Raw genomic sequence first — 26,185 nt, 5'->3', positions numbered from 1 at the left:
ATAGGGAATAATGGGGATTTCAGCAGCTCTATAACTCTGCATGGGTGGTGCCAGGGTGGCCCAAAGTGGGTTGCAGTGTAGTGCACATGGGGTGCCAACCCACAACTCTATGGGGAACTGGGTTCTGTTCTTATTATCAATTTTTGCGGTGTTCTGAGTGGATTCTTTGGTGCAAAATAATTGTGGAGCTATTCTGACGATCAGTGGAAAGTGGGCTAAGGGTATACATACTTGTAAACATACATACTTGTAAACTACAGTTTATATGGTGACATCAGTCTACAACAGCTGGGGTTAATTTCTTCATTGTACTATATATTCTACATCAGAGTTGAGCACTTACGCTTGCTTCTTTCTGAGGAGGATAAAGGGTACAGACCTACAATTTAAAAGTACTTTTTTACTTGGAGAATGCCATGTAAGTAAGGATGTTTTATGTTTACAAGTATGTATGTACAATTCAAGATGCTTAGTAAGAATGAATATACTGTGTAGTAGCCTCATGATATGATATTTCTATAATGCTGTAGTGGAGGAGGAAGCTATACAAGGGTTGCTACAAAAGCCACTGAGGAAGATCAGGAGGATCAAAACACGTTTGGCTGGCATAAAGGAACAACTTCAAATACACACTCTTCAGAGGAATTCCAACAATAAGAGCACAAACTTTTGGAAAGCTCCAATTTGCACAATTGTAGTGCACTTTTTTACTTACATGTTGTAGGAATAGCAGTATAATTATTTTATGGAACTTCATTTAATTAGTGTTTTTAGTGTTTTTATTAGTGTGACTTCACATGTTTGCAATTTACATAGTGAAAATAAAATTGTGGTTTCTATATTCATAACAGATCAGGATTTATAGAACGTTAGATGTGGTGGGTGGGTTTCTTTTCTCATTTCTTTTGGTTCTTTTACCCACTACAGATTCCTTGTTGTTTTGTCCCAGACTATGGGAAACACCTATATCAGGCAGCAGCAATATGGGAAGATGCTGAAAGGCATCATCTCATACTGCTCAGGAGGTGGCAATGGTAAACCTCTCCTGTATTCTGCCAAAGAAAACCACAGGTCTCTGTGGGTGCCAGGAGTCGAAATCAACTTGATGGCACACTTTACTTTTACTTTAGCCACTGGTCATAACACTGATCATAACACCATAGATAGAAACATTTATTTTTTTAAAAAAATATCATAACCAAAAAGATAGCAGTTCAATTAAGCTTCAACCTTAACACTACGTATTTAATCATAATTACATCGTAATACAATAAAATAAGCAAATACTAAGAATTATCATCTGGCCAAACATTAAGAAGAATTGGTGTTTGCTGATTTCTTTCTGATCCAGCAGGCCAAAAATAGCAGTGCGATGGTTTATCTAAGGTATTGTGTCCACCAATAAATAGCTCACATGTTCCACCTCAAATCCCTTAAGTTTATTAATAATATGACTCACATTTTCCTTCTTATTTTATCATAAAGGGGACAGTATAAGTTGTGGCGTTTAAGGCCCTCCATCTGCCTTAAAGCACCAGGTCAAAGATGCTGTTTTATCAGGATTTTACAGCAACTGCCTCAAGATTTTCTGATGGCATGGTCTGGAACTGTAAGCTTGTAAAAGCTCTTATTAAAGATGCACTAATTTAACCAGATCATGCAAACAGTACCATGCAAACTGTATCTATTTTTAAAGGAGGGATATCATGTAGAAAATTTAGAATTTTGAACCAAATCAATACCCCTGCAAGCATCCTGTTTGAAAAGCCAATCATGTATCCTTTTTCTATCCCAAAGCCTCAGCTTCTTCAGTGGGGGTAAAGAATACTGCTGAAAGATTTTGGACAGCATGCTAGTCCATTGGTTCCCAACCAAATAATACAAATAACAACTTTTCACTAAGTCATTTTCCAAGAACCCATTGCGTTTCTTATGCCAGGTGAATTCTTCCAGAAATTGAGGACAAACCCAACTCCACTCTTAGACGTCTGGTGAGGGTGCCCTAAGGCAGGCTAAGAATCTTCCTTAAAAATTATTCTGGATAGTTTGCAGCTGAGTGGCCTATTTCTCATTCCACCCCCAGATCTCTCCCCCATACAAAAACTGGGCAATTACTTTTTCCTGAAAGATTTTGAGTGCAGGACTATAAGCTGGCCATGCTTAGAACAAAATTCTAATTTAAAAAAATAAATAAAATTAAAATGGCTCCAACTGTTTGATGTGTAGTTCTAAGCACGTTATTCAGATGTGCTCTCCAAGAAAAGGACCACATGACTATATTTCAACATTTAAAATACAGGACTCCAAAATGTAAGTTAAGGTGTGCACAGTGTTTCTTGCAGTATTCCTTCATCCAAACAAATTATAAAGTTGGAGTCCCCATAGTCCCCCCAACAGCTGAATGACTTTGAAAACAATTCTGTTATGAAAAGTGGGATTATCTTCAGGGTTTAAAAAGTGGAGATGGAGAGGAAAAGAAAAAAGAAAAGGGGGGAAATCAACTATAATGTAAACCAAACATCTGACAGTAGAACCTTTAAGCTCCTGGTTATGAAATCTAGGCAAAGAAAATAAAATGGAGTAAGTATCCAATAAATCTAGGATTTACAGTATTTGTGTGGGTGGAAGCTTGTTGCTTAATAGGCTTCTGTATTCCAGAACTGAGGAGCTATATTATGATGCACATAATATTCCAATAGTTTAATAAAAACAACATCATAATTTTGTTTCCAAAGTAAAATATATTGTATCAATGTATATGTAGTGACCACTCCTTTATTTACGTATTTTGTTATCAATAATATTGCTGTTTTCTACATAACATGATACAACTGAAAAAGAAACACATGGATAGCTTGTACTAGCGCTAAGCCAAAACGGCCCTTCAGCACTCAGAAGCTTCATGGGCTGCAAAAGGGCCATTTTGGTAATACTTATGAGAGACCTTGAATAAAGTATTCATCCATTGTACAGGAAGACCGAGGAGCATGCCCCACATTGTTAGGCAAGCAACATTTCATCAGTCTCAGCACAGCATTGCAAGGAGAGGCCATGTCCCAGCAATGCATGGGTAGACCGGAAGACACTCACTCTGTTTTCTAGATAATTCAGTGACACATTCCATTTTTAATCTGAGTGTGTCAGTTTCATTATCTGTGTTCTCAGAAAAAAACTGGAAAAGAAGGATCACATTCCCAAGTTCCTTAGGGCAAATATATTTTTAGCTTGAAAATAAGGACACCCTCCACCCCACTTTTAAAAATTATAACAAAAAGAAAATGTACAGAGACGCGGTCTACCAATTTACTTCAATTCAGCAGCTACAGACCTAGGCACTAGAGTGGTGGAGGCCAGGTCTACCAGTAGACTTTAGTGGGCTAGTGGCAGTAGTAGACCTAGCCTCTGGAGCACTGGGTCACCAGGTCCACCCATTGTTTGGGCAGGGAAGTGCACTGAGCTCCCGACTGCCTTGTAGACTTGGCCACTGAAGAAATGGCAGCCAAGTCTTTCCAGGGCCTCCTGCATGAACCAGGTAGGCTTGTGCTCCTGTGCTGGGGCAGCACTGACTGTAGATGCAAAGGCCGACAGATCTGCCTGTCAGCTTTCTTTCTTGGACTGGTAGCCCTGGTCTCCAGGAACTGGTAGACCCTCTGCAGGACTGAAGAAGGAGAGCAAATAACAGACAGTATTTGCCTTTCATCAAGGATATTCATCTTTTTAATGGAAATAGGAACATCGGAAGCTGCCATATACTGAGTCAGACCATTAGTCCATCTAGCTCAGTATTGTCTACCTACACCAGCAGCGGCTTCTCCAAGGTTGCAGGCAGGAATCTCTCTCAGCCCTATCTTGGAGATGCCAGGGAAGGAACTTGGAACCTAGATGTTCTTCCCAGAGTGGCTCCATCCCCTAAGAGGAGTATCTTACAGTGCTCACACTTCTAGTCTCCTATTTATATGCAACTAGGACAGACCTTGCTTAGCTAAGGGGACAAGTGATGCTTGCTACCACAAGAGCAGTTCTCCTCCCTATGAGGACATGTCAGGGTAAATGAGGACTATGGAAGCCATAGCTAGGCAATCCAGTAATCGTGACTGCTATGTAGTCAGTCTGATTGTATAGATAGTGGCATGATGTCACCATGTTGTGTCACTCACTATATGACCTGACTGGCTGCGATTATGCAGTGATGGAGATGGGAAAATATATCAGCAGAGGAAGCTCACAAGGCTGATAACTACTATAAAAAATTAAGTTTGGTCAGAAGGTTTTGTGTCCCATGAAAATCCCCTTTATGCCCTGAAACGTTTTGTGAGCAAGAATTTGGTTTAGACCTAGTTTTGCTCAATTTCTAGTCATATTCTCTAATAAGATTTTGCCTTAGTTGGCCTGGTTCTTATTGTAATAATCAAACGCATATGGTAATACCATGAGCTCTATTTACTGAATGACCATTAAATGCTCACATATGCTAAGTTCAAATTCTTTCCAAACTACTTGTCCATGGTTAAAATCATAAAGTTGAAACGAATCTCAGTGTCAATACCGTATAGTGAATTATGTTAAATTTGGATGAGAAAGACCTGCGTTCAATTCCTGCTCCACGATGAACTTCACCACCTTACTGAAGTCCAATTATCATCTTTAGACCTTATCTACTTCCTGTAGTGCTTAAGAGAATAAAATAGATAATTTACCTGCTCACAATTCCTTCAATGGAGAGAGAGTGTGAGTGTGTGTTAGGCAGAGCACACACGCACTTGATTCCCTGGTTAAAATGTCTTTGCTGCCTACTGGCCAGATTTCTGAAGAACTTGAGTGTGTGAGCAAATACCTTCAAATGCTATCACCATCCTATGATATTCAGTGCTTTGTTGGCGGAAACATAGTCACTCATTCTATTATTTGGTTTCATACTGCAAATATGCATCCTGAATTCCAGAGCAGCAGGCTTAGGCTAGGGTCCTTATTGTTATCCAGAATATTTATTGATAGGCAGTGCTATACCTAGTTTCCTTTTGTCTGCTTCATAATACACAATATACTATTTAACTGTTCATAATACACAATACACTACAAGTAGCCCTCATAATCCACGGTCCCTGCACCTGTGCTTTTTGTGTATCCACGATAGGGCTATATAGACCTGACCTGGTTATACGTGGTTCAAAAAAATACTCAAAATTCACCTTTCTGCGGTTCCTGGGTGGCCGGAAATGACTTCAAATGTCATTTCCAGTCACCATTTTGCACCACAGAGCCATTTTGTGGCTCTTTCTAAAAAAACAACAACCCAGGGATGTTTTTCACAGAAGATCAGAGAAATTGGGGAGAGGGGGCATTTGCTGAACAGCTGGAGAACATGATACCCTAATTTATTTCTCTTATTCCTGCCCCTCCCTGCTTTTTTAGCCCTTTCTAAAGTTCCAGGAACCTAACCCCCCAATTCCCATTGACTCAAGGTCTCATTATCCACTACTTCTTTATCTGAGGTTCTAGGGCAGAACAGAACCCGTGAGGATAACAAGGGCCACCTGTATTGCATCTGATTAATAATAAATAGGGATGTGCAAGTTTACGCGTCTTTAAGGTTTTTCCTCATAGGGTATACATGGAGCTTTCAGCAGCCCCATAAGTGCACTTGGGGGGTGCTGGGGTGGCCCAGAGCAAGTGGTAGTGTAGTGCACATAGGGTGCCAACCACCCCCATGGGTTTCTAACCCATGGGGTACACGGTTCTGTTGTTTCAGAGGTATTCTGAGTGTGGATTCTATGATAGCTAATGATTAGCTATCATAGAATCCACACACAGAATACCTCTGAAACTACAGAACCCTGTACCCCATGGGTTAAAAACCCATGGGGGTGGTTGGCACCCTATGTGCACCACACTACCACTTGCTCTGGGCCACCCCAGCACCCCCCAAGTGCACTTATGGGGTTGCTGACACCTCAATGCTTCTCTATGGGGAAAAACCTTAAAGACACGTAAACTTTAACAATTCCCCAAAAATCAGCCCTCTGCCCAAATCCTTTGAAAAAATTCAGGTAGCTTCCTTGACCCTACCTGGCACTACCACCAACCCCACACTGCTCTAGGCCACCCCTTTGCCCCCCGTGTGAAGCTATCCATTTGCTGACACCTCGATGCTTCTCTATGGGGGAAACCTTACAGATGCGTAAACTTCAACAATTCCCCAAAAATCAGTCCTCTGCCCCATCACTCTGAAATTGGGGTGGTAGCCTCCACCCATTAGGCACTACCACCCCACTCTTTTTGCCCAGATCCCACTCTATGCCCCCGAACTGCCCCAAAGACACTAAAACTTCAACAATTCCCCCAAAATAAGCCCTTTGCCCAATTCCCCTGAAATTTGGGTGGAAGCCTCCAACCATTGGGCACTACCACCCCACCCCACTATTTTGCCCCTGGGACCCATTTTTCCTTCCCGAATCGATTCGGATTCAGATTTAATCCGAATCCGAACTGAATCAGGGGTGATTCGGGTGGCCCAGATTCGGGCACAGAACAGATCGGGGGTGATTTGGTTTGGGTCCCGAACTGAATCACCGAAAACCTGAATTGCACACCCCTAATAATAAACAATACACCATTGCATCCCTTTCTGAAAATAATTGTTCACTCTGTAGATATCTCCCATTTAGATTATTCCAGCCTTCTCTTTTCTAGCCCTTCATTGTAAGATCTCGGTCATCTCAACTCCATCAAGAATTTGGCCACCAAAATAATTAATCCCTCACTCAAATCACTGAGTAATTTAGTTACTCGGACTCTTTGATATCACTTCTTCCACCAAGAACAGCTGTGTCCCTATCTTCATTGAACTACCTCTTCAAGAAACATATTTGTCTTAAAGAAACATTTCAGAAAACTCCTTAGTAATCTCCTACTTACACTAAGTAATGTAACTAGTAGGCCTGTGCATCAAATTGGAACCAAATTCTATTCATTGCATCGCTATCGCCAATAATGCCATCATATTGGTTTCAATGCAAAATGGCTGATATCAGCACTTCCCAGTACAATCTTTTCTATATTGTCCTGGATTGGGAAATGCTGATTTGGGACAAATCCAATCCAGTATGGCTTAGCATCCATTCAAAGGTTGGATGCTTAAAATGGATGCTTCAAAGTAATATTACTTCACTGTACTGTGAAGTAATATTACTTCCCTGCCATTTTATCTGCATAATATTATCTAGTAGAGCTGCTCTGGGTTTTTAGAAGGCTTAGACAACTAGAGAAGTTTCCAATAGCAAATAACCTGCTGACTTTTGGAGTTCTGAATTAGCTGGCCTGGTTTCTGAAGTCCCTTATTTGTTTCTAAATGTTGTACAAGATGTTGTGTATTTGCAGTTGTAGGAGCCTTCAATTCATTCATGCCTTCTTCTGCATTACTGCTTTGTTAGTATGCATTTCTAAAATATTGCAAACATTAATATGAGCCCAGAAGCCATCAAGAGGTGATCAGCAATCTGAGAATACTAGAATAAGTTTAAGCTGAGGTCTAAGAGAATGGTTGAACCTTTATGATCTCCTAGGTCCAGAAAGACAAGGAACCATGCATAATCACCAGTAAGTTGTACTTGTTATTTCACAAAAATATGTTCTTCTATCATGGTCCTTCCTGTGAGTTGTGGAAAATATATAGTGGTGGTGTTAGAAGAAGTCTAGTATGTACTGCTGCCCTTATATATCAAAAGGTGTCAATTTAAAACTTTATTTTAGATAAGGGAGCCAAGAGGGTTGCTTGATAGACAGGTTGTGAAACACCACCTAACCTTGCCATATGCTGTGATCTCATTTTGCTTTCCAAAGTGTTTTTGCTTTTATTTCAGCTGAGAAGTCTATGCTGTCCTTTCAGTAAGATGTGATACTTATCTAATAAAAAGTATGACCCACTGAATGCTAATTACAGGCTCGGCATCTTCCTTTTTGTCTTTGAGGGCAAAGGGGAGAGGAAGCCGATAGTGATTTGAGGACAGATTTGCTACAGTCAAGCAGTAGACAAACCAAATTATTTTTCTGGCTACAACTGTGGGAAGAAGTGTCTGTTCACATGAAAGAAACATGAAAGAAAAAAGCATTCCTGATTACTCATTATGTATATGTGAGGGATGCAGCGTTATAAAGGAGGAGGATGTAAGGGTGCTTATGGTAAGTCTGATATTTTTCATAATTACGAGTTACAAGTAGTGCTTTGCTTGATCTTAACCACAGAAATGTCATATTAGGTGCCTCAAATACTATTACTACAAAAAACAGTGGCTGGCATCCTAACAAAGTACCAGTGTAATGAGAGTAGCAAAGGTGTTTCTGAAAACATCAACTAATTGAGCTCCACATCTAGCTTAGTGGTGGGAGTAAATTTTGAAAAACTCCCCATTCTCAATATGTGCTTTGTGCCACCTAAAAATTTGGCTCTGGGCACAAAGCTCTCAGGGACATATTTTTGGGTGACTCAGAGGGGAAGGTAAGGTTTTTGAAATCTCTCTCCCCCCGCCCGAGACACACACACACATACACACTAACACGATCACTGGTGCAGTGTTAGTGTGGAATCCTTTAGAAGCACTGGTGGCTACACCCGTGTTTTTTGAGATGCTTCGTTAGTCAGAATGTCAGCCATTATCTGTAACTAGAACCTTGGAAATGCAGTTCAGTCAGCATAACCATCACTAGTGAGTACTTAAATGTTGCACTGATGTCCCAGGAATTTATTCCACTGTGAATGATGATGATGATGATGATTGCTATTGTTATGAATATTTATATACTTCTTTTCAAAATGAAAGTTGTCAAATGGCACACATAGAAAAAGAAATAAAATGGTGCCCTGTCCCCAAATGGCTCACAATCGAAAAGGAAATATAAGGTAGACACCAGCATATTAGAGAGTCACCACGTTAGAAGGTGCTACTTTGCTCAGTTAGCAGGGCCTGTAGGGCTTGTGCCCCCCTTGACAACAAAGAAACAAAAACCTCAGGCAATTAAAACAGTCTTCACTCTTGGTGACTGTATTAACCAAAGGTTGTATTTCTCCCTTTTAAACACTGCTGTGCTGTGCCTCTTTCAGTTCCAGCAGGGAATAGGAGAGGACTAAAGAACACCTACTCATTGCTTCATTCGCTGACTGTTGCAAGGATATTTTCAGAGATAATCATATGACAAGACTGTTCCTTTTATTAGTAGTTTTAGACTTCAGTAAGCTCTATTGTCTCTTAGCCCCTAGCCCAGAAGCTTATTCCAATGATTATGTTCCTGCATTGCCATCACATCACTTTCTCCTCATAGCTTTCCATGACAACATCTCAGCTCTCTCACCTCTGTCTAGAACTCTAGTACCAAAATTGCTCACCATTCTTTTCAATCTGAATAAGTGACACTCTTCCTTAATCTCCTACTGTAACATCCAGTCCAGCAAAATGCATCCTTGGCTTTGAAGCCTTAACATACTTTTAATAGTTGCATACACATAGCTCCCAAATCCCAACATATTCCTCCCATGACGTTTGGTCCTCCAGCTCCACACTCTCCAAAAATTTGCAGCTCCTTTAAATAATCCCAAAATTTCTATTTTACTGCACCTTGTACCTGGAACTGCCTTGAGAACATCTATGAGATTCTGACACTCTCTTCTTTCCAATCCATGTTTAATATTTATTTTACCATGAATTCTTTGAGGACAAAAGAGGAATTCTGTAAACGTAATTTATTGCTGAAAGCAAATCCTGATGTGTTTTGAGGATGACCTCTTCCTCAGTGGAAAGTATACATAGATCAAAATGCAAATCCAGACCACATTCATTTAGGAAGAAGCTTTGCATTTTGAGCTATGCATAGTTTTCTGTGAGGAAGAGGTCTTATTCTTGAAACACATCAGGACTTTATTTCAGCAATAAATTACTTATTTTACTTGTTTGTTTGTTTATTTGTACACCACCCCAAACTTCCATCTCTGAGCAGTATACAGCAACACGAACAAATTAAAAAGGAAATTAAAACCTAGCTTAAAAGCTTGGGTGAATAAATGTGTCTTTAGATTAGAGACTTTTACAAAGATGTCAGAGAGCAGGAGGCCCTTATTTCAGCAGGGAGTGCATTCCAGAGTCTCGGGGTAGCAACAGAGAAGCCCCATTCCTGTGAGTCATCAGACAAGCAGGTAACAACTGCAGACAAACTTCTCCAGGTGATCCTAATGGGCGATGGGGCTCATAGTGAAAAAATTGTTCTCTTTTTTTTTCATGGTTCCTCTTCTTTGTCTTCCTGTCCTCACCAGTGTGGTGCCTTCCCCTTTAGTCTGTTGCCATGAATTCTTTGACACAACTCCTTAGTCCTAAACCCTTCCCAATTCTATGTATCTTTACTCAGAAGTAAATCCTTTTGCTTTCATTTTCTGAGTTATTTTAATCAAACTCGAAAGAGCAGGACAGATTGTGCCAACGGCGGTCTTGAGGGCTCCTCAAAATTCTGGCACCAGAATAATGGAATAAACATGAAGGAAAGTTTCCAGATACTTATGTGCAATATATTTCAATGTTTATATGTATATAAAAGTTATATTCTGGGGAGAAAAATGTTACTAGTTGAACCCTGAACTTCATGAATGTGGCATTTTATAGTGAAATTTCATCCAAAATGAATCTGTTCCAGATTTCTCTTGACAACTTCAGGTTTTGACTTATCGCTGCATATAATCAGCAACTTTTATAGCACAAGAAAAAACTTAGTCCACCAAATAGTTTAATTTGGCATGCAAGTGAATGTAAAACCACTGGCTAACATCCTAATGAAGCACTGGTACAATGGGGAAAGCCCTGGTACGTCTGAAAAGTCCAACTAACTCAGCTTCACTGTTGGATCAGTGGTGGGTGCAAATTTGACAAACTTATCCCTTCCCCAGGAAACACCCTTTGCGATCTGGAAATATGTCCTTAGGGCCATACAGCTTTTCAGATGACACAGAGGCCTTCCGGGGGAAGGGGCAGTAATTGATATTCATTCATTCATTCATTCATTCATTCATTCATTCATTCATTCTCTCTCTCTCTCTCTCTCTCTCTCTCACACACACACACACACACACACACACACACACACGGAACTCTTCTGAAGCATTTGTACAATACTGGTGCTTGCCTGTTATACTGGTACTTTGTTAGTCAGGTTAGCCTAGGGTTCCCGACAGTCCTGTACTGGGCAGGACATCCCGTTTTGGAGCCAAAAATAGATTGTCCTGTATAGGACACTGTTTTTCCCATATTTTGGGCATTCCCTCTCATCCTTTCCCCTTCTCAACTGCCTCCTTCTTGCTCCTTTCTCACTCCGCCTTCTGAGTCAGACCCCTCCCACAACAAGGGCAGCCAGTGCTAGACACTAATCAAGCTCTGTCCTTCCCTCTCTCTTCTCCTGCATCCTGCCCTCCCCTGGAGCATGTTCTGTTTGTCTCATGGCAATACCATCCTCCACTCCTGTCTTCCCCTCCAGGAGAGATGCTGGAGTGCAGAAAGAGGAAGGAAGGAAGCTTCAGCGCTCTTCAGTGGGGAGAAAAAAACTAAACCAGTAAGTTATGCATGTGCATGAGCTAGGCCTCTTCTCAGTTTGGCGAGCCAGGGAGGAAGCCGGCTGAAGCCCTCAGCTACTCAATAGCTTTCTCCTGCAAGGCACCCAGATAGTCCCCACACCAGCAGTCTCACACTGGCAACTAGTGAGTGCCTTTCCTCACTTTCCTCTTGAAAAAAAGATGCAAGCCGTGGAGGAAGGCTTCAATGCCGGCTTTGCAAGAGACCATTTTGCTGCCTTTTCATGGAACTTCTAGCAGTAAGGTCAAGGTTAAAGAAGATGGTGATCTTTTTTTGTGAATGGCCCCACCCCTGAGATGACCCCGCCCCCAACTTGTGTCCTGTATTGGGGCAACAGAATGTTGGCAACCCCAGGTCCGCCACTAATTTAAATTGGACTGTTGGAGCTGTAGATCAAGGTAGAGCAAATGACACAACTTTCCTGAACTTTCCATGCATTTTAGAGCACCTTATCAACATATTTGTTCAACTGCTGAACAAACTTTGTTTAAACTGGCACTTGACATTATTACTATTTATATCAGGGGTGGGGAACCTTGGCCCTCCAGCTGTTTTTGAACTACAACTCCCACCATCACTAGCCACAATAATTGTGGTTGGGGATGATGGGGGTTGTAGTTCAACAACAGCTGGAGGACCAAGGTTCCCCACCCCTGATTTATATGGTGTTATCCATGTACATGTACCTTTAGAACAGATGAGATCCCTCACTTGATACTTATCACTAACTGGTTTAAAATTTTATCAGATATATTATTGTGTTCATTTATCAGAATTACAACCACAATTCATCTCTATCATGAATTGCTACAAAGAAGCCAACTATCAGTGCAGAGAGAGAATGTAATGTATTAGAAGACTGGGGGTGGGGAGAAGAAGGTTGCTGAGTCAGAAACTATGCACTTTTGGATCCTGAGTTCGTTGAAGAGACTTCTACAATATTTGATTAAGTTAATACAGTAAACACAGTAGGCTATAGCCTTTACCGATGTCTTTGTTGTTTATACCTTTTTTTAGTAACTTGAGATAAACCCAGATTTTAAGTCTGATAGACACTCATTAATAATGAATTTCTATAGTGACAAAATGTTGATTTAACAACAAAATATCATTATAACTCTCATTTTAATTTTCCATCCTGATCTGTAAAATGGAATCTATTAATGCTATTAAAATGCTATGCTCCTGTAGAATGAAGTCATTAAAATGTTTATCCTACAGGAAAAAGAACTGAAAGACTTGCAAACTTATTAGAGACCCTCATAGGAAATTCATAGGAATTTCATTTAAATAGTGTTATACATACTTATTACAGAACGTTAACTACAAATTATAAAGAACAACCAGAAAACAAATCAGCTCTCTCTATTTTGGGTAGGTTTGTGATAAAAGGAAGTGTAGGTATTCCAGTCATTTGGAATGTCTGTGTACATAGACATTGTACATTGTTGCACCCACACCCCAAGGAGACATGAGACACAAGAGTGATAGTTTTAAAAGGACCACAATTTATTGAATAGAAATCAAACTGGAACTGTAATGGAAGCTGGGATTGGTTCTCCACCCCCACAGTGTGGTTCCTAAGAGCATACCACCTCCATGTCAGTCTTAGCCTAATGGACATGGGCAAGTACACCTTGAGTGGACTAGGTCAGACCTGATCCGCCAACCTGTTAGGGATCTGACCGACTGCCCTATAGCCAAATAGAGAAGTGTATGTTCCAATTCTGGCTTACTAGGATGTGCTTAGTAAGACTGGAAACTGGTCCAGAAATGCTTAGTAAGAACAGAAGCATTTCGTGGAGACTCAGAGGTGTCTTTCCTATCTCACTAAATGCTTCCAGAGAAGTGTGAAACACTTCTTGTGCAACATTATGAGCATAGAAGGACAGGAGGATGTTTCACAAGGAGTGCTGCAGCATACCCACACGTGCGCTTCATTAGTCAGGATGTTAGTCTCTGTATGGAACATGGCTGTTGGGACAAAAGCTCCGCCCCCAGATAAGGAGGTTAACTACTGCTATGAAATGGATTAAGATTTCATTTAAGCAAATGCAATGTTTCTGTCCCTTATAGACTTACAATAACTTTTTTTTTTTAAAAAAACTTGCAATTATTATAATCTAAGCAGAACCAAACAATAGCAGTCCATTGGACATTACAACATTAATCTATAATAATACAGTTGTTGCTGGATTTTCTTTGTTCTCCAAATTCTAAATCACATTCCAAACAATTCCTCTTAATATTTCAGCTGGGTTTTCAGCACAAGCACAACCTAAAATTAAGTATTTTCAACAGATGTATTCAGTTATAAATGTAATTTAAAACCACATGGAAAAAACTCTAGAGCTATTATGGCCATGATAACTAAAAACTGGTTTCCTAAATTTTGGAGATATTAACTAAATAAAACTGAAAACATGTTTAATGCTGCTTCATATTAAGGATGATGGGGCCCATTTTATGCAATCTCATTGTGTGTCCTGAATTGTTAAGACATCACATGTATATCTGAACAAAACATTTAACTCATTCCACATACTGATTATTTGTGTTTTACTTTTTACCTATATTGTATTTTAATTCAGAAGATGTGATAATTTTGACAATGCCATGGCAGTAAAGTATGAAGAAACATAGCCTGGCAGAAGCTAAAAGGCATATGACTAGTTACGATTTCTAAGACGATGCCCAATCCTAAGAATTTCAGAAGCCTCACTGATTCTGGTGAGTCATATGAACTAAACAAGATTAGGATTGCTGTCTAAGGCTTCTTTACTGGTTGGCCTTAGTGGAATTTACCTCAAGCTATAGAGTTTATAGAGCACAACTTACAATGCAGGCACAAAATACGTTCTTCCTCCGGTTCCTTCCATGATGGATGTAGTGTCCTTTTAGTGTCACCTGGTGAACAGTCCTCAGGGACATCTTTTCAGGTGGCATGGAGTACATCTGGGGAAAGAGGAGGTCATCAAAATTCACCCCTCTCCACTCAAGCACCAATGCAGCATTAGTCTAGAACTTTTCAGACCCGGTGCTATACCAGTGTGTCTCACAAGGTACCAGTGCTTTGACTGAGTGTCAGCCAATAACTTCTGCTGTCCCTACAGAAATTGTTTTTAGCTGTGCATAGAAATTTTCTTCAATATTGTTAAGAAAGTGGAAATAAATGTTGTACACATTTCCTTTGTCTTGTCATTTTACTGCACTTTGCAGTACAGCACAGATGGTATAAGCAGTGAGAAAATGATGTCCAACTGTAATTGATCCTGTCAACAGCCAAAAAGTTAATTGCCATGGATCACCTTACATCACATTTGGTTAATTAAGTCAGGAGAATCCAACTATGCTAAAGAGATTTTTATGTTTATACTTACAACTCTAGACAGGTGGCAATCTAAAGTTAGTATAGGCCACCTCCAGCCTAATAGACAAGATGCCTCTAAATATCAGTTGCCAGTGAGCAACAGCAGGACAGAGGCCATGCCCTCAGTTCCTGTCTGAGGGCTTCCCAGAGGCATCTGATGGGCCACTATATGAAATAGAATGATGGACTAGATAGGCCTTGGGCCTGATCCAGCAGGGCTGTTCTTATGTTCTTAGTACTTGTCAAAGGTGAAATACTCCATATGTAACTTCCCTATGGTGTATGAATAAATATGGAACTTGTTCTACAAATACTCTTGATAACTTGTATGGTCATGTGTTTCTGCTACAATCTGAGACATAATTTAACACAGTTAAACTATGAAATATTTAGAATAGATTTCAGTACTAATCCCTTCCTTGTTTTAGGAACTATTGTTATAGAACTGGTACCAAGATTGCATGTAACATCCTACTGGAAGACACCTAGGCCAATATAGATGCTATTGAAATGGGTATATTTTGAGACATATTATGAATATGAATATAATGAATATTTATATACTGCTTTTGAAGAAGCATTTACATAGATATAAATACATTAATAAGATTGTTCCCTGTCCCCAAAGGACTCACAATCTTAAAAAGAAACATAAGATATACATCAGCAACAGCCACTGGAGGGATACTATGCTGGATAGGGCCAGTTGCTCTCCCGCTACGAAATAAAGAGAACCGCCACTTTAAAAAGGTGCCTCTTTGCTCAGTTAGCAGGGGGTAAGATTTCCATCTGGTATGACTCTACAATTTAAGAATATATTATTTTTAAATAATAATATCAATATTATACTTTTTAGAATATTAACAATGTCAAACGATATATGTATATGTTAAAATCTGTTGAATATTAAATTATCTGCTTTTTCACACTATTGCAAGTCTGACACATTCATCCTATTGCACATCTAAGTGTTGACATAAGGAAGGATGTCTCCAGTCATTAAGGAACATACCACTTTAGGCATCCTAAATACATGTGTAGGGCAAAGCCAAGTGGTAAGCAGCTTGGAACTACAGGGAGTGTTCAGAAGATAGAGAGAGAGCGAGAGATGCTCACAGGGGCAGAGATGCAAGCGATGGTCCTAAAAATCGTTCAATACTTGTTTGATCATGGATTAATTCATACTTGGAAATCTTTGAAAAATAAAGGCTGTTGATCTTCTTTTGTTCTCTTTTACGTTCCTTCGTTCACAATGTAGTCCATGCTTAACCAACAGAAAAACGCCAGTTCTGTATTGTTACCTAGTTAATCTCCTTTCTTCTCTATCGTTAGTTTATCAAATCTTTTTCTTGCTTGGATATGTAAGGGCAATTGGCAAGCACATTAATTCTGATATCTTAAGAAGGACCTTGCTGAATCAGATCAGGTGCTGGCTGGTGACATAATTATACCATGTGCAAACCACAGAGGCTAGCAGAGGCTGGTAGCGAATGCCAGGGCAGGTGGGTGTGGTGGAAGGTGGTGAATGGCAGAGCAGCCAGGGGGTCTGAGGTGGCGGGAGGTGGTGTATGGAAGGGTGGTCAGGAAGTGGGGTCCTGTGACAGCTTCCCTGGCTTCCTCCTACCACAGCAGGGCCCCTGGTGGCCTGTGATCATAGCATGCAACTGCTCAATAATAGATCTGTACCTGTTTAGAATAAAGAAACTCTTACTCACTTCTTATTCTAAACAAACAAATGCGCTTCCTTATCACTGAATGGACAGAGAACACAACTGAAACTGAAACTTGACAGCAGAGGAAACTAAAGACCAAGGAGTGGTGTGTAGTCCAGAGAAAGTTCTAATATTTAACTCTGCAATTATTACATTCAGTGGGGTCCCCTAACCCCCCACCCAGGATCATAGGTAATTGCGATCTTGAAAAATCCACTCTGAATTAGGGAAAAATTTGAGTAAGCAGACTTTTGGAAACTTCCTCCTGCACTTTTGAGGGGAGCAGCAGCACTACCTGTCACACTTGTAAACAATTACTTTAGTACTTAAAACAAGCTGTCGTTCTTTAAATAAAGGCTGTTGTTCTGTCACAAATATAAAAGCCGGTTTAGAAAAAAAATCCTAGAAGGGGGGGTGCACCTAGTGGTCCCAACTTGGCTACAGGGCTGCTCACATACTATATCTATAATACTGAATTTTGGAAAGGTAAGTGGTGACAGTGATCAGCTATTTACAATTGTAGAACTGAAGGAACATTATGGAATTCTACCAAAAGATTTCGCTCACCACCACCACCAAATATTTATATACCACTTTCCAAAAAAAGTTTCCAAAGCAGTTTACATGGAGAAATAATAAATAAATATGATGACTCCCTGTCCCTGTCGTGGAGGAGAGCTGGTCTTGTGGTAGCAAGCATGACTTGTCCCCTTAGCTAAGCACGGTCAACCCTGGTTGCATATGAAAGGAAGACTAGAAGTGTGAGCACTATAAGACTATAAGATACGCCCTCAGGGGATGGAGCCGCTCTGGGAAGAGCATCAGCAGGTTCCTAGTTCCCTCCCTGGCATCTCCAAGATAGGGCTGAGAGAGATTCCTGCCTGCAACCTTGGAGAAGCCGCTGCCAGTCTGTGAAGACAATACTGAGCTAGATAGACCAATGGTCTGACTCAGTATATGGCAACTTCCTATTTTTCCAAAGGACTCACAATCCAAAGTAGAAGGATATGTAGAAGAAGGGTAAAGGAGACTGCACCTTTAAGGAAGAAGCAGGGGCGTAGCAAGGTTGGAGTGGGCCCAGAGACAAGATTTTAAAATGGGCCTTCACCTCAATGAAGCTTAGCTCATGAAGTAAAGAAATCTTAAATGAGGCTGAATAGTGGTAACAAAAAGCATAGTAAAAGTGTGTGTGTGTGTGTGTGTGTGTGTGTGTGTGCATGCCACAATAGAACATCATCCTAAATAATTTTTTAAAAGGTTTTGTAAATAGTGGATGATGCAAGTCATGCAATGGTACTAGAGAAAGACATGCTGTTCTGGTAACTCCAGGTCTTAACACTCACATCAATTTTGGAGGATGAATGAAAATGAAGGAAGCCCGGGCAGGTGCACGGCTGGGGGATTCTGTCATGTGACTTGCCTCTGGGGGGCCCCCCAAGGCAGTGGGCCCCCAGACAACTGTCTCCCCTTGCCCTATTATAGTTACGCCCCTGGGAAGAAGGCTGATTGGGGCAGGGAGAGAAGCATTAGAATCCCTTCAGGTACAGAACCAATTGCTCCCTATTCCTTACTTCACAGTCATATTTATTATGCATCCTGAGCACAACAGTACCAAGTTGAGAGTAATGGCAAAATGTGTAATCTACTTTTATCACTGCATAAATTTTTGCAGAAGTAGTATGAAATGGAGCTTCACAAATACATCAACAATGTTACAGGGATGTTTGTGCTGCCTTCAGAGTTTTCTAGACAAATTTGTCTCATTTCTTTGTGGTGTCCTCAAAGAAAACCCACAATATACTTGAATGTAAGAGGCATCATTCAGACGAAGTTAGTCATAACTAAGTCCCATTGAAATTAGTAAGACTATATTTAGCAATGACTAACTTGTTTCCTTGATTTCCACAGTGCTTAGGCATGAATAACTTGTCTGAATGCTGCCCTGAATAATCTGAGTTATTTCCAAAAATATTGTTGGGGAGCCCCGTTAGCTGCAGTGGAAGAAATCGACTATTAGTGAATTATAAAACAGTTCTGCATATTTGCATTTTTGCCGGAACAAATAATCATGCAAGTTATTAAAAGCTTCAGTATGTTTAAAATGAAAACTTTATATACACACACACACACACACACACACACACACACACACACACACACAGTACTAACTTTATACCCAAATTAAACACCAATAAAGTTATTCATTGTATAGTATTTTACTACTTTCAAGTTAATACAGAAGATGACAAACTGAGCCATTTCAAGTTATTTCAACATTTCAAGTTGGCTAAAAGTATGAGATTCATTTTCAGGTAGATGATATTTGATGCATTCTTATAATAACTAAGTTGACAGAATTCTGGAATGTAGCTTAGGGTTTTGATGAAAACCACTTGGATAGCAAACAGATAAGTGATTCTCCATCTTCATTTATTTTGCTTAAATTCTTCTGGAAAAAATAATATTCATCTTTCACACTTCATTTACAAGTATGGCTTTTTTAAAAAAATTGATCACTAGGTCTTGTTGTCCAGAAAGAAAAAGTAGATGACTGACGCACCACTTCAGTTTAGTTAATTTATAAACTAGACTATTCAATCACCTGACATAGTTTACTCTTGAAACCAGAAACTCTGCTATGGAGAAGTGGGTCTATCCTGCATCTTCTAGGTAAATCACTTAACTATGAATTTATACTTAAACATTATTTAAAAGCAAATTTTAAAGAATTTACTTTAAATTGTACCTTGTACCTTTTCAAGTAACTCTATTTTCAACATAGTATTTATTACATTTTCGGGGGTGGGGGGGACTTAGTAAAGCATGGCACATATCCCTGAGAACAAACTGCTATATTAATTATTTCACTATTATATCTCAGATCAAACAAAAGTCTGACTACCATATGAAGAGATTACCATCACACATAAATATTCAGGGCAGATCATTTCATCTACACATTATATCTTGAAAACAAGCTTGAAGTTTTCATAATTGTAATGCAGTTGATGTGCTCCAAAACACAACCCAGAAATAACAATCTATCTCTTTACCTCTATTACATATGTTCCCCCCACCACCAAATGCATCTAAGATATGTTACCAATAACTATTATCCAAAAATATAATCAGTGTTTCTCACAATCAGTGTGAAAGGACCCTAGCAAGGGGAGGAAGGCAGCTAGATGAGGAAGGCTCGAGGGAGAGGAGGAAGGCAACTAACACTTACCTCCCTGCAGATGATCCCTCTTTTCTCCATGGGCAGGTGGATCACTCGCTCAGACAATTGCCGGCAGCTTCTGACAGCATGGAAGGTCGGGGACTGGGACACATCGTCCCAGACCCCAGAACTCCCATAATGCACCCCGTGAGTGTGTAGTGAATTATGGGGATTCCCCATAATGTGCAGTGCAATGCATTATGGGAATTGCCCTGACAGAGCAGGCTGCTGCTGTGTTGGCGCCATGCAAACCCAAGTAGCACTAACACACGAATTAGCTCAGGCTAAGGGCGTGCTTGCACCCTTAACCCTGATTAACAGGGGCTCTTTGGCAGGTTTGCCACCACACTGGCAAAACTAGGCTTGGCTTCCTTATCCTGGTTTTGCCTGTGACTGTGTATGAGAACAGCCTCTATGAATAATAAACTGCTATATCAAATTTCATTGGAAGAGCATTGTGTTCTTTAGGTTCTTTTTATCTTTAGGTTACTTTGACATGCACTGTCCCCCATGTTCAGCAGCCAAAGGAGGACAGAAAGGATGCATTGTTGCCCCGAAGCTGCAGAGTTGCTGTATATAAGGCTTCTTCCACAGCAAAGCAGACACAGGGAGGGAATGATGTTTGCTTTTCTGTCCTCCCTCCAAAAGTCCTTTTGACTTCAAGAAATAAGTCCTTGAGATTCATGCAGCTATCAAGGATATACTTTTGGCAGCAAAAAGCACTCTTCCCTCCGCATCCATGCATGCTTGGCTGCAGAAAAAGACTTCTCTCCAGTTATTCTGCCCTCCTTGCAATGGCACAGCCTGTCTTCTGTAGATCTAGGGTGCAGAACATGTGGGCCACTATAAATGAGGAAACTTTTATTATGTACTGCAGGTCAGGCACTCAACTTCTAAATGTACTAGTTGCTTCTGTAGCTTGATTCTAATGAGGAGGGCACACTAGGCAGGCTGAACTAAAAGCTCAGTTTTCTAACCTCTTCTATTATCCCCTGCCTTTCCCCCTTCCACCATAGTTCATCGATTTCTTCATGAAATTTCTTTCTACACACATATGAAAGCATAGAACAAAATTTCTCCAGATTTCTATTAAGATCCTATTAACAAGTACAGTAAAAATGCATACCAGGTATACAAAATGAACAGTGCAACCATCCCCACAGGTCAGCTCTTGAGCACCAGAAGTGTAGCAAGCATTTCTTTCATTGTGTGTGTGTACATGTGCATGCATACATGCGTGTGTCAGACATGGAGGATGAATAAGAGAGAAGCAAAGCATGTGCATTGTTGCAGCTATAAATGAGGAAACTTTTATTATGTACATTTCCAGCTATCCTGAAATGCTCAAAACTAGACTGACAAAACAATCAACTCCCAATTGTTTCCTGATATATTTACTCTTTCTAAAGAAAACACCCTCTTCACCAAGGGAAATTCCCCTTCATTTACAAATACTGTTTCCACTCTTTCCGAGCATCCTTGGAAGTGTAATTATCAGTGTCAGACTATGATGAATGTGGAGGGACAAACTTAGAAATACCAGGAAGGGGGAAACTGACAGTCATTAGGACAAAACACAGTTCTTTCAAAATGTATCGTAATACGTAATATCTCTCACATACTGCATGTCAGCTTTTGTTTTACTGCTGCCTTTTGAGTTGCAGAAAGAAAAAATTTCTTTCTCCCACTAGATGGCAGTCACCTCAACTTAATATAAACACAAATGGTTGCCACATGTGAAGGAAACAACGGTAGTCTTTGTGTTTCGAAACTGTAGCAAGAGAAAAATTGATATTAACATTCAGAGCTTTTCTGGAACTTGCCTAGCTAATGTAGATCAAGCTACACATTGATAGCCATACTTACACCAAACATACATATTTCTTTCATCATACTAATGGCCTGTAAAACTTTTATTTTACGTATTCTAGGACACATAGAACCATGCCAAACTATTTTTTAAAAAAATTGAGTTAGATGAGAAGTAAGAGTAACAGATGATTATTGTCTACATATTATGTTTATAAAAATCAATATTAGAATATGTAAAAGAATAATAATAAACAACAAACCAGAAGTTGCCATTAAGGATATTCATCTGTCTACCTTTTTGAAAATTATGTTTAAACACTGTTAAGAATAATAACTGTATATACCTATTACTACATGAGAACCAAACCATACCATGATCTGTTCCAAAGAGTAGTAAAGTCATTTGCTAAGACACCAAGACTTTCAAAAGTACACCGACACTTTCACTTTGCACAGAACATTCAAGAAATATATGCACCTGTGGAAACTAAACAAAAACTGGTTCACATCCAGAGCAGTCACCCAGCAGTCAGAATCTTGCCAAGTGGCAGAGTGCACAAATGGTGGAGCAATTTTGCTGCTCTCCCCTATCCCTGTAAGTGCTCCTTCCCTTCCAAATATATGTCCGTGAGTGCTACATGACCCTCAGGGACATAATTCTATAAGGCAAGGATCACTTATGGAGGCAGAGAAGATCAGCAAACATTGCTCCCCCCTGCTCTCATGTGTGTACTTTGTTGCTTGGAAAGATTCTGTCAAAGTCAGGAGCAGCCTCTCCACAGCTCTGCAGATGCCTGCTATGGATGCCAGCCACTAGGTCTGTGCATGGGTGCAAAATTCAGAATCAGGTTGGTCCCAATCTCATCCAATCCCAAAAATGCTGATTTGGGGTCCTCTGAAATTCGGGTTTGGAGTCGGGGTCGGAATTGAGATTTGGGGTGGGATTGGGATCAGGAATGGGTTCAGAGTCAAGCAGATTTATTTATTTTTTAAGTAACTGCTATAATTGCTGTGAACTCGGAAGAAAACTAACACCAGAGAGTTGCAGGGGAAGTGAGGTAAAATCAATGTGTCTAAAGGGAAGTTACCTCACACCAGAGACTCTCAGGAAAAACCTGGAAATTAGCTGGCAGCTGCAAATATAAGTGAAAAACTGCCCAAAAAACTGGAGGGGTGTGTGTGTCTTAAAATAAGATAAGGACAGGTGGGAAGAGAGGGTGGAAGCTGGATTCCCGCCCTCCCCTGCAGTTGTGATCACATATAAAATAAAATAAAAACCCTCTCACTGCTCACAGACAAATAAAAAACCACTGGGATCTGGTCCTGAACCAACTCAAGGCTTTTTTATTTGCATGGGTTTCAGTTCAGGCACCACACAGATACCAAAGTAATTTATTTCAAGAGTTGCTAGCCTCCAATCTTCATGGCAGGGCTATGGGAAAGAAGATTTTTCAGTTAGTATACTTGGAATTCTTACTTGAGGCCCTCAAAATGCAGGAGCTACCACAGCCCATAATTTTAAATGTGATTATAAATAAAGGATTATAAATTTAGCCCTAGTTTCTGAAAATACAGAAATCTACATCTTCTAAAAAAAATGTTTGCTAGGCAACCAGACATCTAAAGAAGTCAAATGAATCCAAGTAAGTGTAGATCTGCAAAATTACAATCTGGCAAAGTTCTGGAAATATAAATAAGTATAAACGGGGTACATATATCCCTCCCCCAGATCCTCAAGTATGACCCATGGACCTGTACCCCATTATTTTAATTATGATCAAGGAAAAAATGGAGAAAAAATAAGTACTGTATGCAATTATAAATAATGGCCCACATCTTTTGCAGTACAGCAAGTGCAAAAAGCGGACATTTCAGAGTGGCTGTAGAATAGCTGCAGTGAAGCCAGTGCAGTGCAGCAGTGTGTGTGTGGGCGGGTGGGGAGTGATTTTTGATGCCTGGAATATTTCCTGAAAGGCTGAGTGAAGGCCTTCTTCTGCCCTCATAGTACTGTGGAGAGCCACCACACAGGGAGAGAAGCCGGCCAGTGAAGGAAGGTAACATTATTAGCTTGGCTTGTAGGGATGTGCACGTAACCGGCTGGCCAGGATCGGTTCGAGTCCAGACCAGACTCGAAACTGACTGGACCAGTTTGGTCAGCACCCCTTCGACACCCCGCCCCCGGGGTTGGTTCAGTCCGGAGGGGGAGGATTCGCCAACTTTTTTTTTACATTAAAAAAATTATTTACCTTCTCCGAACAGGGGGTGGTTAGGTTCAACCCTGGACCGTCGAACCAAACTGTCTTGACGTCGAATTCGTTTGATGTCAAGCCCGTTTGCACATCCCTATTGGCTTATAACCTCACATAAATCCAAAAAAACACAACAGAAGAGACAACTAGGGCTAATGAGGTAGATGAATCATTCACCTCTGGAACAGAAATGGCTGCCCGCATGGCCCTGGTGCTGCTGCCTACAGCCCCACCCAACAAGCCACCACCACAAATTATTTCATTGCAGTGCTCCGGTCACTGCTGCCTTCCACCCTCTGCCTATTCAAAAGGCTGAGAGTGGAGAAGCTGGAGCAGCAGAAAGTGTGATGGATCACTGCCTGATGCTCCATCTTCCACACCCTCAGTCTTCTGAACACAGGCAGGGAATGGGGGGACATGGCAGGTGAGAGGCAAGGTCACTATAACTACCTGGTGGGGGGAAGTTTGTAAAGGTGCTGAATAGGGAGGGAAAGTTGTGGGCAGCCCTCCCTTCTTGCCTTGAGTCTTTCAGGGCCTTGTAAGGCTCAGACTGGGAGCTTATCATCCAAGTCTTACAATGCTGGTTGCAAATTTGCTGCACAAGGAGGGGTGCTAGTAACCTTCCCTCCTCCTGGAATACCTTTGAAAAAGGCTTCGGAAGGCTCAGATTTGGCACTGTCTGTCTGAGCCTCGCAAAACCATTGCGTGCACAGGGATGGGGTGGAATGCTGGCAAACCTTCCTCCTCATGAGGAGGCTTTCCAAAGCACTGAAAAGTTTGGCTGCTAAAGTCCAACTTTTTCAAATTGTTTGGAGAGGCACTGCATGGGGAGTGAAAGCTGCTGGCAGGCTTCTGTCCCTGAGCAGCACCTCCCCTAACACTTTACAGGGTCTGGTGGGGACATTCCCACCTTTCCTTTGCAACGCATTGGAAAGGTGCTGTGTGAAGAGAGAAGCCTGCCAGCAGCCTTTCCCTCTCACTCAGCATCTTTCCAAAGGATGGCAAAGGTTGGGTGGACATGCATCTGACCAGACCTTAAGGAGAGCAACATATTATTCTTGATAGCAGCATATTTTCATTGCCCAGTCCCCTTTCTAGCCTAGAAAGGTGATGAAAAGAAGCTGCCTGGAATCAGCCAGGAAACAATCAGATATCCTCAACCTGCGCACGTGCATGCGCGCGCACACACACACACAGGGTAGCATTTTTAGGTTTGCCTCAGGTAGGCAAGAACTTAGAGCATGAGTGATTGTATGGGAGGGCTAAACATTTGAGGTCCCAGAAGACAAGAGATTTAGGAGATAAATTGGTTAAGGAATAGTCCATTGTAGGCAATGAGCTGAGAATCAGGAATTCAAAGAAAGCAATGAAGGAGAAGGAAATGGGAATAAAGGGCTGAGAAGGGCAGACACTGGGGGTGGGGGGGGGAGAAGGCCTTGTAGAAGCCACACAGCACTACAGGTCAGAAACAAGAATAGACTGTGGGGATGGAAGAGAGAAAGCTATGATTGAGACTAGGGAGGCTAGTTAAAAGAAGTTGTACAGAAACTGAGAAGAGACTAGACCAAGGTTTCTTAACCTTGGGCCCCCAGATGTTGGACTACAACTCCCATCATCCTCAGCCACAAAGGCCATGTCTGAGGATGATGGGAGTTGTAGTCCAACAATATCTGGGGGCCCAAGGTTAAGAAACCCTGGACTAGACAAAACATTGAATGTTGAGGATGAAGGAAGGAGCCAAGGAGGACGTAGGGCAAAAATCTCATATTTTGGGTAAAGACAACAGGCAGAGGAAAGACAGGAAAGGTCTGGAGAGGAGGGGAAAGCGTTCATCATAGCACAATGTTGTTAGGTCTAGAATTCAAAGCCTAGAATATGACAAATCTCTGTGTCTTTAAGAGTTCTGTAGGAAGCAAATTATATCACTGGTGGCATCTGCTTCTACAGCTTGTGATGACTTGGCAACCCTAAGGAAGCAACAAGAGAATGGAAACAGCACTGCACTCTGAACAGTTAATTTACACTAAGAAGTCAATTCTTTGATTAAAGGTTTCTGTTTTTAACTCTAAGGAACAGTTCTGTCTGTCTTTTTGCTTTTCTCGCTTTATGTGTTTGTTTCTAGGCTTTTCATGTATTATTTACCTCTTATAGTGTTCTTCAGTCTGTTTTCTCTAGAAAATAGCAACTCTCTGTGTCTCAAGGGAGACTCAGAGAACCTC

The 26,185-nt window shown here is 40.8% G+C and overlaps 1 long non-coding RNA gene across 2 annotated transcripts in view; it reads right to left on the bottom strand.

Moving 5' to 3' along the window:
- LOC128350672 (uncharacterized) overlaps positions 1-26,185 on the bottom strand; it is a 232,020-nt gene that overhangs the window by 143,570 nt on the left and 62,265 nt on the right. For both annotated transcript variants that reach the window (XR_008319376.1, XR_008319377.1), the window contains exon 2: positions 14,442-14,558. This is a non-coding gene — a long non-coding RNA (uncharacterized LOC128350672). The remainder of the gene's footprint in view (positions 1-14,441; positions 14,559-26,185) is intronic.

The sequence above is a fragment of the Hemicordylus capensis genome, chromosome 3 (assembly GCF_027244095.1).
Source record: "Hemicordylus capensis ecotype Gifberg chromosome 3, rHemCap1.1.pri, whole genome shotgun sequence".
Classification (NCBI taxonomy): domain Eukaryota; kingdom Metazoa; phylum Chordata; class Lepidosauria; order Squamata; family Cordylidae; genus Hemicordylus; species Hemicordylus capensis.
This window is presented reverse-complemented; position numbering and strand designations above follow the sequence as displayed.